The sequence below is a fragment of the Amblyomma americanum genome, chromosome 8 (assembly GCF_052857255.1).
Source record: "Amblyomma americanum isolate KBUSLIRL-KWMA chromosome 8, ASM5285725v1, whole genome shotgun sequence".
NCBI classification, from domain to species: Eukaryota; Metazoa; Arthropoda; class Arachnida; order Ixodida; family Ixodidae; genus Amblyomma; species Amblyomma americanum.
This window is the reverse complement of record NC_135504.1, coordinates 22,938,423-22,951,893: the sequence shown is the minus strand read 5'-3', so window position 1 is coordinate 22,951,893 and position 13,471 is coordinate 22,938,423.

Here is a 13,471-nt window from a genome sequence, read left to right as displayed (position 1 = left end):
ATGAAGGCAAGGCTCGTGAGTATGCAAGCAAAAGATAAGAAAAACATGCCTGCAGAAAATGTGTGCAGAATGGAAAGTTTTAGGGTATAGAGAGGAGGCATTACCAAAGAGGATGTGAACTTAGTAAGTGGTGGGAAGCTATGACTCCCTTAAAACCTGAGTAAAACATTGCTTCGAGTACAGTTGAGGCCTTTTTTAATGAACCTGATGTTTGCGCAGAATTCGTTTGTTGTATATGTGAACTGGGCTTTCCATATAACAGCCAAAAATAGTCGGTCAAAATGGCCCTACATTTGACAGCACCTTTGAGATTAATCCTAAGTGAGGGAAGTTTTCTGCGGCTGGAGAACTTACTGCTTCTGACCAAAGGCTCTGCCTGCAAGCAACAAATGATTTTTCTGTCCAGTAATTTTTGGCTTTGTCTTCAAACCAAAACTTAGTCCAGCTTTAGCCAGTCAGTCTTCTTTGTTCTGGTCACTAGTATGTATTGTGTTCCGCCATGTGTAAATAAAAATGCTTTTGTGGAAAAACCTGTGTGCCCTAGACTATTTGTGACAGTACAAGCTATCCCTGTATTGGGGGGGATACATTTTAGAAGATATTGATAGTAATGTGCTCTTAATTTGGGAACACTGCATATTTTGTGAGAGGATGCCTTGGGCCCCCGAACTATTTATATTTTGCCTTAGTATCTGCTGTTGAGGGAAAGCAGGTGCACAATTTTTTTGTCGTGATAGCTGAATGACTGGGTTCCTCTAGGGCAGGAGTTTTCAAACTGGATTCCATGAAGCCCTCAGGTTCCTTGGAGTACCTTTAGAGATCTTTGAGCTTGTGAACCCATCCATGCTACAACGCCTAACTTTGGGACTGATCATATTGCATTTATAGCACATTGCTGTGTTGTACATCCAGTCAGTATTAATTGAATCTAGGCATATTTCTTTGAGGATCTCAATGTCTACATGGTCTCTCTTTTTGTGTGCATGTTAGACAGGAAGGGAGGGAAGCCAGGACACATGGGGTTTCTCGGCACCTTTTGAAAGCTACTGGGTTTCCCCGGGTTTAAAGAGATTGAGACCATGGTTTAAAACGGACACTGAGGACAAATTTAGGTTTGCCTGCATAGATGGATCACCGCATTCTAATGACAAAGACTGCTTTCACAAGGAAACAGAGCTTTTATAAGCTGGAAAAAGCCATACAATGAAGTGCCATGACTGGCTCATTTCCCAACACTACGGTGCATCAACACAGCTTTTTTAGCGCGGATCTCCAACGCTAGGCTATGTTGGCATTCTCTTCAAGACGGTGACCACGGAGTACCTCACAGTGTAGACGTTATAAACGAGTGGTGGGAAAATTTTTTAATTCAGTTTCTTCAGTAATAAATTAGTCTTTTGCTGCTGCACCAGGACTGGACACGCTACTTTAAAAAATATGTTTAATACTGATAGCGGATACAAACAAATTTTATTTCCGATACCGATACAAGATACAGAACCAGAATTGATTTCTGATACAGATACTCAATACTGTATCGTTGATACTTTGATACATCACTGATATCTAATATTAATAAAGCTGGTAATAAGACTAGCTAAGTTAAGGAATTTCTGCGAGGTTCCTGGAATCTTGACTGTATAAGATATATCGCAGTGTTTTTGAAAGGATTTAGACGGATCCGGACTTACGGATTTCTTTAAGCTCCAATTTCTTTACTCTCTGCTGTCGGCGCAGCTGTTTTCATTAGAACTTTAGCATTGGACTGAAGCCATGGTGACTGGCTAGCAAAATCTTTGTTTTAAGCTAATTATCTTCATGCAAACCAGTCTGAGCTCTTCACTACATACGAATAAGCATGAAGCATTTTCCGATGCTTTTTGTTTGTTACCAAGCTGCCCATTTCTTTGCCCTATGCTAAAAGGTGCAAGCTACGTGCACTTGAAAAAGCCAAGCAGTTATTTACCAAGCACTGCGTTTACCAGACATTTCAAGTTCAACATTCTAAGTTAAAAGCTAGAAGGAAAACAACAAAAGATAAAATGGCTTAAAGTTTTCATTAGGCAAAACATATCTTTCCAAATAACGGCATTTGCTCCAACTTCCAGTCCGAAAGAGCTCCGCGATGTGGCCGTGTTGTAAGCGAAGCAAATGAAAAAAGCCGCTGTATCAGGAGCAGCTGAGCACATTGCTGTGCCATGTGTTATGAAGGCACCTTTTATCAACTGATAAGAGTGAAGCGTAGCCACGTTGACTCAAGAATCCTGGAGGTAGAGTCAAGGAAATTAAGTTTCACTAGTGCCTCTTGAGAACGTGTCAGCTGATGCATTTGACGCTGCCAGCGCTGATGGCCCCACTGACCTGAGTGTGGGAGAATGCATGACCTTTACCACGCTGCTATAGTCAGTAACAGCTGTTTTGCAAACATCGTAAACATGTCGGTGAAATTCTTCCATATCTGTTGGCAACCACTGGAACTTGCAATAGGGGAAATGTAGTGTTGTTTCCACCACAGTAGTGAGCCTGTCCCCTCGTTCCTACCGTCACTTTTTCTGTGGATGATGGAAGGATGGAAAGTGGGCGGACACGGGCTTCTCTACTGGAGGGCTAGCCTCCACGCCCGCTGCCAGCGTGTCATAGAAGGAGGTGGGGGAGAAGACAAAGGAGAGGGTAGGCGCGCAGCCGCAATGATCATGCCTGTTGGCATGGGCTGCCCCCTCAGGCCTAGAGGCGGCCAGAGAGGCCGGTGGCCTCCAGGAAGGAGAGGAGGTGCCAGAAGGCCTTGGCAAGATGGTGGCCGCCGGGGAAGAGAAGGTGTTCCACTGAACACCCACCGCAGTGGCTCAGTGGTTAGGGCGCTCAGCTACCAATCCGGAGTTCCCGGATTCGAACCTGACCGCAGTGGCTGCGTTTTTATGGAGGCAAAACGCTAAGGCGCCCGTGTGCTGTGCGATGTCAGTGCGCGTTAAAGATCCCCAGGTGGTCGAAATTATTCCGGAGCCCTCCACTATGGCACCTCTTTCTTCCTTTCTTCTTTCACTCCCTCCTTTATCCCTTCCCTTACAGCAGCCCGGTTATTTGAGACAGGTACTACGCCATTTGCTTTCCCCAAAAACAAATTATTATTATTATTATTACCGCTGAACAGCTGGGGAGGCCCAAGGAGTGATAACCCGCCTCCACGATGGTCCTGGCGGGCACGAAGGCAGGGCACTCACATAGGAGATGCTGGTCTCCGCTGGGTTGTTTGTGCAGAAGTGCAATATATATGTTGTGTGTCTGTCAAACAACGAACGTAGGAAGACAGAACTGACTGAGCCAACGGCTCTGGCATCGTTTGCTCCCAGTTCTACTCCATTTTTTTTTTTTCGGTGAGTGTCGCCGGCCCAAAATTTAAATCACAGCAGCTTTAAAATATGCAGCATATAAGCGATACCTAATACCGATACACAAAATGTATCAAAAGAGAGTATCAAAGATACATGTATCTTCAATATTGCCCATGCTTGTGCTGGACAAACATCAATGTAGTCAGCAAGAGCTATTGAATTGGTTGGTACAAAACAAAAATTTAGTGCAAATGTACTCTGCATCCCTTAACCCTTTCAGTCGTCATTTATCATTTAGATTCAAAACAACTTGGCCTGAATAGCATGGCCAGGCCTAAAGAAAGTGCTCAAATGGAAAACACTGTGGGTAATTTTTTATACACATATGCAAAAAAATTCAGGGGGCACTTTGTTGACCTAAAGTGCGGTGAGGCGAAAGCCTTTAGCCCGGTGCTGCTGCTTATGTCGCTATCGTTGATTAGCGCGCGCACCCCTGGTTGCTGGAGACACAGGAGAGCGTTTAGGTGGCATTCTTCCAGATTGGCGTTCAGGAGGCATCCGGCAAGATTGCCTGGGGAGGGCTCCTCTTGAATGATGGTGGCGTCATTCAGTGACGTCACATGCATACGCAGTAGGCTGAACCACATGTGCATTGTCTGCTGGCACCTTGCGCATGCGCAGTGCATTATCGTATATTGAGTTCCCAGTTACGACATACTGCACCAACCACTACTATCACTAATTAATTACTAATTTACTAACCAATTACTAATTGACTAAGTATAGTTAGTGCACTATACATATAGCTGCGACATACTATACCACTGGTGACGTCATCAGTTTGACAGCTATAATGTGAACATCCCCGCAGGTGAGTCATGAGCCTATAAAGGCTTTCGCCTTAATATCTTGCAAACCGTCAGAATAGTAAGATACTGCAATATTAAAACACAATGATTTATGACATGAATACCTTATGTATTGCCAAATCATTTTGTGTTTCGAAGATGTACATGCCACAAGCAATGCAGAAAAAAAAAAGACCATTACTGGTGGCAAAATCTGTCTGCAAGAAAATGGCCGGAGATGTGCTACCAAGCTTTTTCATTTGTGAAATAATTTTTGCTTTGTTCTTTTTTTGGCGTAAAAAAGTGCCTTATTTGAAAGGTAAGGATACTGATTTTGCCTGAAATGAAATCAGTGCTAGCTAAAGCACACTCCGAGAAAAACCTCAGCATTCACTCTGTACACAGTTGTGTAGGAAACTCCTTAAAGAGTAAAGATGAACATCACCCTGATAGGCCACAACTCATAAGAACTGTGTTGACACATTATGCAGTGAAAATGTGTTGTGTTATATTGGGTTTAGTGGCACATGAGCACCTAAGGCTATCGCACCAAGCTCAAATTGTAAGAAAATTGTTTTCTGCAGAATTTTACAAAAAAGCAAAAAAACGGGTGGTGTAAAGGGCCTAAAAAGTTAGTTGCTACTACCTCGTAATGCTGGGAGAGAAACTTTAGAAACGGCTAGTATTAAAACCTTTAAAGAAGGTCAAGTGACCTCAGCGGCCATCCTTGGCTGGGCAAGGATCCCGAGGCTCCCAACCAATCAAGTAAAGACCTCAGCATTCTTCTCAGGAATGATGAGAAGGTGGCTGAGGTGTATGAAAAAGAGAAGCAAAGCAGTGGATCAGAGTTTATAGTCTCTCGAGAATACCCGTTTCTCTTAAAAAGCTAAAACCACAACATATGTCAACAATTGCACTGTTGCTTAAGACCAGTGTTGGTTGAAAAGGAATGGATTGATTATAAAATTGGGTGAAGTATGTACCTTTTCTTTATTTTTTCCAGTTTTGCTAATGAGAATAAAATTTGATGAATTGTAAGCTCATCTCCACGTTTCTCACTGGCTGGTTTCTCTTGTTTTGTCAGTAGGAAATTGTCCATAAGGTGCGTGTATCCAATGTGAAGACAACATACAATTACTTCTATAAATCGTTCCTGGTGTCCGCAGGTCTTCCATTCACTCAGGACGGGCTTTGCATAATACAGCTTGTTAATTTTGTTGTCCCTTAAAGCTTGCCATTTTCCTCTCAGTCTATTTTTTACAAACTTCATGCAGTCACTATGAGGTATAATATCTACTTGATTTATATGTGCATTACGGGCACGTGAGGCTCATGCATCAGCGCTCTCATTCCCTGATTCCCACATGACTAGGGACCCAGCAGAACTTTATTGTACGTCTTTGTTTCAGCTTTTCTTATACTACGCGTTATGTCTCCTGTTATGGGTCATACTGCATTTCAGGAGTTTAGTGCTGTAATTACGCTGAGGCAGTCGGTGTAGATTTTACAAAATTTTGTATCTTTTTCTTGATTATTTCTTCAACTGGAGCAGCTATGGCGTAGCCTTCTGCCGTGAAAACTGATGCACACTCAGGTAGCCTGACCATTTTTTCTTCTTTCCCTTGCATTACCGCATTCCCAACGTAGTGTGCAGATTTTGAGACGTCTGTGTAAAAATCTGTGTAATTTTTGTACTTTTTCCTTCACTGCCAAAAACTCCTGCAGTATATAATCTTGTGGATGTGTGTCAATGTAAGATCGCATACAGAAGGGAAGGTGTACCAAGGTGGCAGTGGGTGGGGTCTCGGGGCAATATTGGGCAGTGTGTTCAGTATACCTAATTCTTCGCATTTGTCTTCAAAGCGTAGGAGGAGTGGTCCGGCTGTTTGGGGTATGTTCTTAAACAGTTGTTTGAATAGGCACTTTGTCACTACGGGGTAGCAGAGATGTTCTGGTAGTGGACGGATTTTTAGGACGCATGTGCATGCCAGCATGGTTCTTCTGTCCGCAAAAGGTGGTTCACTGCATTCTGCATACAGACTATTTATGGGCGATGTTTTGTATGCTCCACTTGAAAGCCGCAGACCTGAGTTATGTATTGGGTCCAATCTCTTTAGGTACGATTGCCTAGCAGAACCGTAGACTATGCACCCGTAATCTAGGTGAGATCGTACTAGGACACGATAAATGTACAAAAGGCATGTTCTATCGGACCCCCATTGTTTTTTTTAGAGCACCTTTAGGACATTTAAGGATCAAGAAGCTTTTTCCTTCAGGTGGTTTATGTGCAGAAGGAACGTGAGTGTTTTGTTTAAAGTTATACCCAGAAATCTGGGTTTTTATTTTACCGGTAATTTGGTTTCCCTTAGGTGTAGGGCGAGATTGTTTTGTAAGCCTCGTTTGAGAGAGAACATGACAGCCATTGTTTTCCGCGGAGAGAACTGAAATTCATTTCAGTCTGCCCATGTTGCTAGTTTGTTTATTGTCAATTGTACTTTTGCATGCACGATGATATTTTGATGTGCAGGCTATCGGGAGATCGTCAACATAAACCGAGTACATATTTGATTTTTGGATTATTTGGGCTAAAGAGTTCATTTTCATGACAAAGAGTGTTGTACTTAAAATACATCCCTGCGGTACTCCATTCTCCTGAACAAAGTTCTTTGAAATGTTTGAACGTAGGCGTACACGAAAGGAGCGGTTGGATAGGAAGTCCTTTATGCAGCTCAACATCCTCTCTCGGATGCTAAGCTCTGCTAAGTCACGGAGTATCCCAAACTTCCAAGTTGTATCTTATGCCTTTTCGAGATCGAAGAAGAAAGCAAGACAGTGCTGCCTATGTAATAAAGCCTCTCGGACAGTATTTTCGAGGTGAAATAAATGGTCTGTTGTCGAGCATGCCTTTTTAAAACCACACTGATTGATGCCAACAAGTTAACGAGATTCAAGCACGAAGGTTAGCCTGATGTTCAAAAACACTTTCAAAAGACTTGGCGAGGCAGCTAGCAAGAGCTATTGGTCTATAACTGCCTGGGGATGCTGGTCTCTTTCCAGGTTTCAGGAATGGCACTATAATGACTTTTTTCCAAGCTTCCAGAATTTTTCCCAGTGTCCAAATTTGGTTAAAAAGTTTCAAAAGTACAGAAGGTTGCGAAAGATGTGCCAGCAATCTGCAGTGTATTTCATCAGGGCCGGAAGCAGTCTGTTTGCCGGCAGATAGAACTCTGTTTATTTCTTGGATTGTAATTAATTTATTGAATGGATCATTTGTGCAACCTCTTGTTGGAAGTCTATTTTTCACAGCTTTTTTTGTATTTTAAAAATGATTGTGTAGTGTGAGGAACTGGAAACACTTGATAAACCTACTTCAATGTACTCCGGAAGTGTGCTTGAATTGAAGGTGAGGACAAGATTCTGGTTAGTATTTCTTTCCTAATTTTTATCTAAAGGACGTTTGTGACATTTTGGCCTTTTAGACCCTTCAGCATTTCTTCTTCAGCGAGCTCTAGAAAGTCAGGTTCGAATATCACAACTCGGACAGTGTTTAGGGATGCGAGGTTACTGATACAGGAATCTCCCCTACTGAAACTATGCTGGAGAGTTTTGAGTGCTGGACAATATCTTTTAAGTCATTTTTGTCGGCTTGTAGCGTGCGCCCAAGGCATCGGTAAGACATTTTGACACTAAAAATGGAGACATTGTCCTGACAGTTTTTTGTTTTTTTCACTGTGGATGGCATGGTATTTTGGAAATGTTTGACTCGTTTTTTGGAAGCACTGGGCACTGATATTTTTGGTAGACGCTCTTTTTGGAGTGTGATCATTACTTAAACTACAGGGAGCAATACAAAAAAGTATGTTTCAACCACGGTGCCAATCACCCACCATGGAGCCCTACAAGGGAACGGGACATGAACTTGCATGCAACTCCTGCCCACACCGGCTGTACACCCAAACTATAGCCGAATAAGACACAACACAGGGTAGTTGGCCACACGAGGTAAACTCTCACTGCCAGGGAAAAAAAAAGGTTTGGTTTGGTTTATCGAGGTTTAACGTCACAAAGCGACTCAGGCTATGATAGACGCCGTAGTAAAGGGCTCCGGGAATTTCGACCACTTGGGGTTCTTTAACGTGCACTGACATCGCACAGTACACAGGTCTCTGGCATTTCGCCTCCATCGAAATTCGACCGCCGTGGCCGCGAGTGAACCCGCGTCTTTCGGGCCAGCACCCAAGCGCCATAACCTCTCAGCCACCGCGGCGGCTCTGAAAAATAAAGTGTCCCTGCCCCTGCCGCTAAGTACAACGGCAGGAAAAGGTGCGCGATTTCCCCCGGTCGGGAGGTCGGAGATGCCGTCTACAGAAAGCTAGGGCCAAAGTGGCGCACTGCCTCCGCCGAGGGGTTAAAGGTCGAAACGCTTGGCATTGGCTCAACCATCAGGATCCCCTTTTCCCCGGACACGGCTGAACCACGTACGGCTAAGCGCGGGTGCTCGGGTCCTTACTGGCACACTGCTTACCATCATCCCCATGTGGGGATGTCCCTGCGGATGCTCAGGAACCCGTGGTGTCACAACTCACCAACACCTGCACGCTGCAGATACCCCTGCGGTGCAGTGAAAATGGTATCTAGGCGAGTTGAGTAGCACTCTTTTGACATCTGATGTATGGTAATGCAGTTTGCATGGATTCAGCAGTGCATGCTCTTACGTGAGAGGGAATGTGGTACAGCTGCCACTATCACTTGCCCACACTGGGTGAGGGGAAGTCTTGTGAGGGGGACGACTTGCTGCCTATCCAATCTTTCTTGTTCTCATTTAAATGCACCATTTTTTTTTTTCATCTGTTAACTTCCAAAGTCTGGTAGTTTAGATTTCCGCAATACATTTGATGACGTACTGCATTCACTCCACTCTAGTAAGCTTAGAATGCAGAACAGTAGCTTTTCTCTTCTGCACTAAAATACACATGGAACATTGTCTGAACAGTGAAGAGTAATATTAAATGGCAAAACCTTGGGTTTTATTGGTCAGGGATAGGTACGGAGAGATGGAAACACCGACCACAATTGAGGTAACTAAATAAGAGAAATTTGCGATTGTTTAATTTTAATTTATGGTTGGTGTAACTGTCTTTTCACCATCTGTCCCACATGATCCAATTAGCTGTGACTGCGATGTTTCCAGTCTTCACATAGTAACACAAATTCAGCCCTAGTACATGTGAACATGAACATGTTTGCATCTGTTACATGTAATACCACAAGATATGATTGGATCCCTGTAGGATATTAAGACTAAGTTTATTAGAAATCAACATTTATTTAGGGAAATTATTTTTTCATTTTCACGGAGGAATCATGCTGACAACGTCCCAGCACTTGATGGTGATGAATTTTTAAAGGAGTATAGACACCTAACTTTTGGGTGCGTGTTTACTTGTTCGTAATGATGCGTAAGGGATTATTATATACATGGACTACCACCTGGTATATTCTCTTACGACCGCTGAATTATTTATAATCTAATTTCCTTCTCGTGCTGTTTTGGTTTCAACAGCCGAATGAGGACTGCGACGACAAAGTGAAGTTATAGGTCACGTGAGGCATGAAAAAACTGCAATATAATCACTGCTTCTACATTTGTCGTCATTCAGACTCCTGTGAGTGGCTTGCTTCCGCACTGTAGTCAATTAAAATGATGAAGCAGCGATTATATTAATGTTTTTCTATGCCTCACGTGACATAAAACCAAACTGACATCATAGCCATTGTTCAGCTGTTGAAACCGGAACAGCATGACAGAAAAATTCGATTATAAAATTATTTAGCGGTCGCAGGCAAATACCACATGGTGAGTCATGCATAGCAGTGTCTTCTGCATCATCGTATAGAAGCAAACATGCCACTAAAATTAGGTGTCCGTACTCCTTTAAGGCACAAGGTGGGACCCAATTTCCAAGCATTTTAACCCAGAGAAGCCGAGCACCAGGCCAGGGGAAAGCTTGTACCGACTGCATCACCAGTGGATACCGGCACAGGTGAGAGAACCCCCCCCCCCCTTCCCCAGAAGACCTAGTACAGCACCAAACTTCACCTTTATTACACCATGCTGAATTTTAGATGTTTGCAAGCTCATCTTGAAAAGTACTGCCTATGAAAACTGTGTCGCACCATACTTTGGAATAAAGCTGCAAGGCCTGGGACTCCACAAATAAGACACTCACTGAAGACCTTGAATCATTCCAAACTGGGCCTCTAAATCGACACGGTACAATTAGAGAAGCCTGAGCAAGAGCAATGAAATATGATTTCTACTCAGAATATTTCCACTACAGACTGGGCATGCAGCACAGTGACAAGAGGTTTAAAGGGGCCCTTATGTTTTCAGGCACTTAGTCATTTATGCTCTTTGTTGTGAAAACAACACTACGCAAGCCAGCGAGCCATTTCGGCTCGTCGCGCACTTCAGCCGTATGCCGTAGCCGACCAACGACCTTGAGCCGCCGTCGACGCCGCTCGCTCCACCAGATGTGCTCAGCTGGGGTAGAGGGAGAGAAGGTGTCCCCTCGCGGGGGGTATATATAGGTCCGTTGATTCGCCTACACTACGTGAACTGGTTCTCGCGGTGCTGCGCTTCGCCGTTCGTTTCAGCAGTGCAAGATGGCGCCGTCTGCACATCGCCATTCGTTTCAAAAAAGTGCAGACGTTGTGCAGGTTCAGAAAAGTGCGGGAAAACTCTGCACCTCCTCAATGGTCAGTGCCGAAATGGTGTGCAGCTGCAGCCGCCATGGAAGCAGACGACAGCTTGTGCGACGATGGCTTGCGCTTTGCGATAAACGGCGGATATACTCAAATTATTCCACTCGTCGATGATAACAGTGCCTCACACGGGCCCGCCGACTCTCAGGGAACGCGAGTGGCCACCCGAGAAGGCGCCGACGGAGACCCTTGCCGGCACCTTGCATCTCTCGACCATCGTACTCTCGACGGGCCCGTAACCAGCGTCTTTCCTTTCTACTAATAAAGTTATATAAGTACTCGAAGCAGGTTATGTTAACTAAAAAGTAAACACATGCATACAGCGCATGATGCACATTGTTGCAACAACAGCTTAGCATATGCAAGTCGGCGCGTGCACACCTCAGTCGTGTTCAGTAAAAGAATACACGTGTTTCGCTTAGCTGCCATAAGGTTGCATCGAGGCTGATTCATGGCAACACTTCGCTGTGATGCGCTGTTTGAAAATTCTTCACGCGGTTCGGAATGTTTGCGGCCGTTGATTTGGTTGCCACGCTGCTGGCTGCAATTTGGTGGCGACGCCAAGGCTAGCAGACGACCAGGCCTGCACTCAACCATGCGTTTTGAAAGTAGGCAGCACTTGAACTGCTGGAACTGGCGCTGCACGCTCGCGGCACCGCCACGGCACCACTGCGGAACTTAACAGAACTCGTGCAGGAGAATCGAGCATTCCTTATATATGCGCTTCGCCTCAGTGGATTCTAGTCGTTATGGAGAGCGTGAAAAGAGAGGCAACAACGAAAGAACAAAGCGAGGAAGAGAGAACGCGCTCAAGAGATGGCAGAAGAACGCGTCGCACAACTCGAGAAGCGTCGCAACGAAGATGCGGCTAGATGAAGGCGTGCCACGTCCCGGAGTCTCTTCAAATGCGGAAGAGACCGGTTCGAGTTCTCGGGAGCGTCACAATGAGACGCTGCGTAGACGACGTGCTGTGGAAACGAAGCTTTCGCAATTAAACTAGGGTTAACCAGAGCTAAACCACAGCCAATTTTTTTTTTCTTTTTATGCAACACCTTGGGATCCTTGGCACACTAATACTAGTGCCTCCAGTAGCACTCTCTGCATTTGTCACGCAAGAACAACCTCTTCTTCGAATCACCACTCCAACAGCCATGGCTACAGCATAGATGGGATGCAGCTATAAAACTCGTCGCATGTTAGCGACCTCTCCAAACCTGTTTCGTTAGGACCCCGAATTGCTGCTTTTGTCAATGAGCAAACACTGACAAGGCACATTATGAGCAACATCATCTGATATATGTTTTTGGAGGTTCTGAATGGTGCCATTCAAATGAAAAGTGCAGTGGCCAACTTTAGTTTCCCAGTGTCAACATTTATCCCTCTTGACTCATGTCACTGAAGTGATACCATATTTGGTTGCGCAATTTTCGCACCGCTCATTTATTATTCAGGTTTCTACAAAAAAAAAAAAACATCTACTTGCGCATTTTACGCTCCCTGCTGTGTCAATCCTAGTGCATGTGCGCAAGGCAAGCTTTGGAAGGTCAGTGCGGCCACCTCGCTGTATGCAGTTGCGAAAGGTGCAAGTGGCAAAGGGACGAATTGCACACTGTTTACCCAGTTCGCTGGCACTGGCGGTTGCTTTCGCAGACAAACAATTGTGTGCGTGCCAGAATTTGACCTAGCAAGCCGTTTGCTCTTCAGTTTGCTGCTAGTCAACTGGGCCGCATGCAAAGGCCCCGTTTTATCGCCTGTTATCTCCTTTGCCTCCCAACTGCTGGCTCTGCAATTGTATCACTGCACGTTAATTGCTCCGAGCTGAGCATGGAGTCGCTTCACCCCACGGGGAACTACATAATGCGAGCCAGGTGAGGGGTACAAGTTGGGGTGTCAATGTGTAGGCGGCAAGCTCAGTATATGTTGTGCATTACGGCATTTGTAGTTTTTTAGGATGCGTTCACAAAATTTTCGCGTAATTTGCGCACCCCCTTTTCAAAGCCTTAAGGGGGGACACTGGTTTTAGACCTATTTTCCTATTAGCTCAATGCTAATGAAACTGTATCACCTTGCTCAGTTCTTTATACTGATTTCAAATATAAAATTGCAGTTTTAATTTGTTAGTTCCTAAGATAATTAGTTTTAATTACTCTTTTTAGTACCACGGTACAAAAAAAATGGCTCAATAAAAAATAACTTAACCCATGGCTACATAGTATGGTGCGTAAAGAGTGCAATAATCAAAGCAGTTTTTTCATTTCACCCTCATTAGTAATTTTACAGCACTTAAAATAGTAGCACTCAGTGTGAATATCATGCATAGATAAACTTTACAAAATTATAAATTCTTGAAGCGCAATTGAACAATTGTGCTTCGATTATTGCATACATTGTGCCTTCAGCTTCCCTTAGCAAACAATATATCTACCTGTCCTAGACTTTGAGATATTGACATATTGAGACAGCCAGGTGTCCAAAATTTTCATAAAGTTAAATTGCCTGCTCCTGCACAAATTGAGCCCACACAGTGAT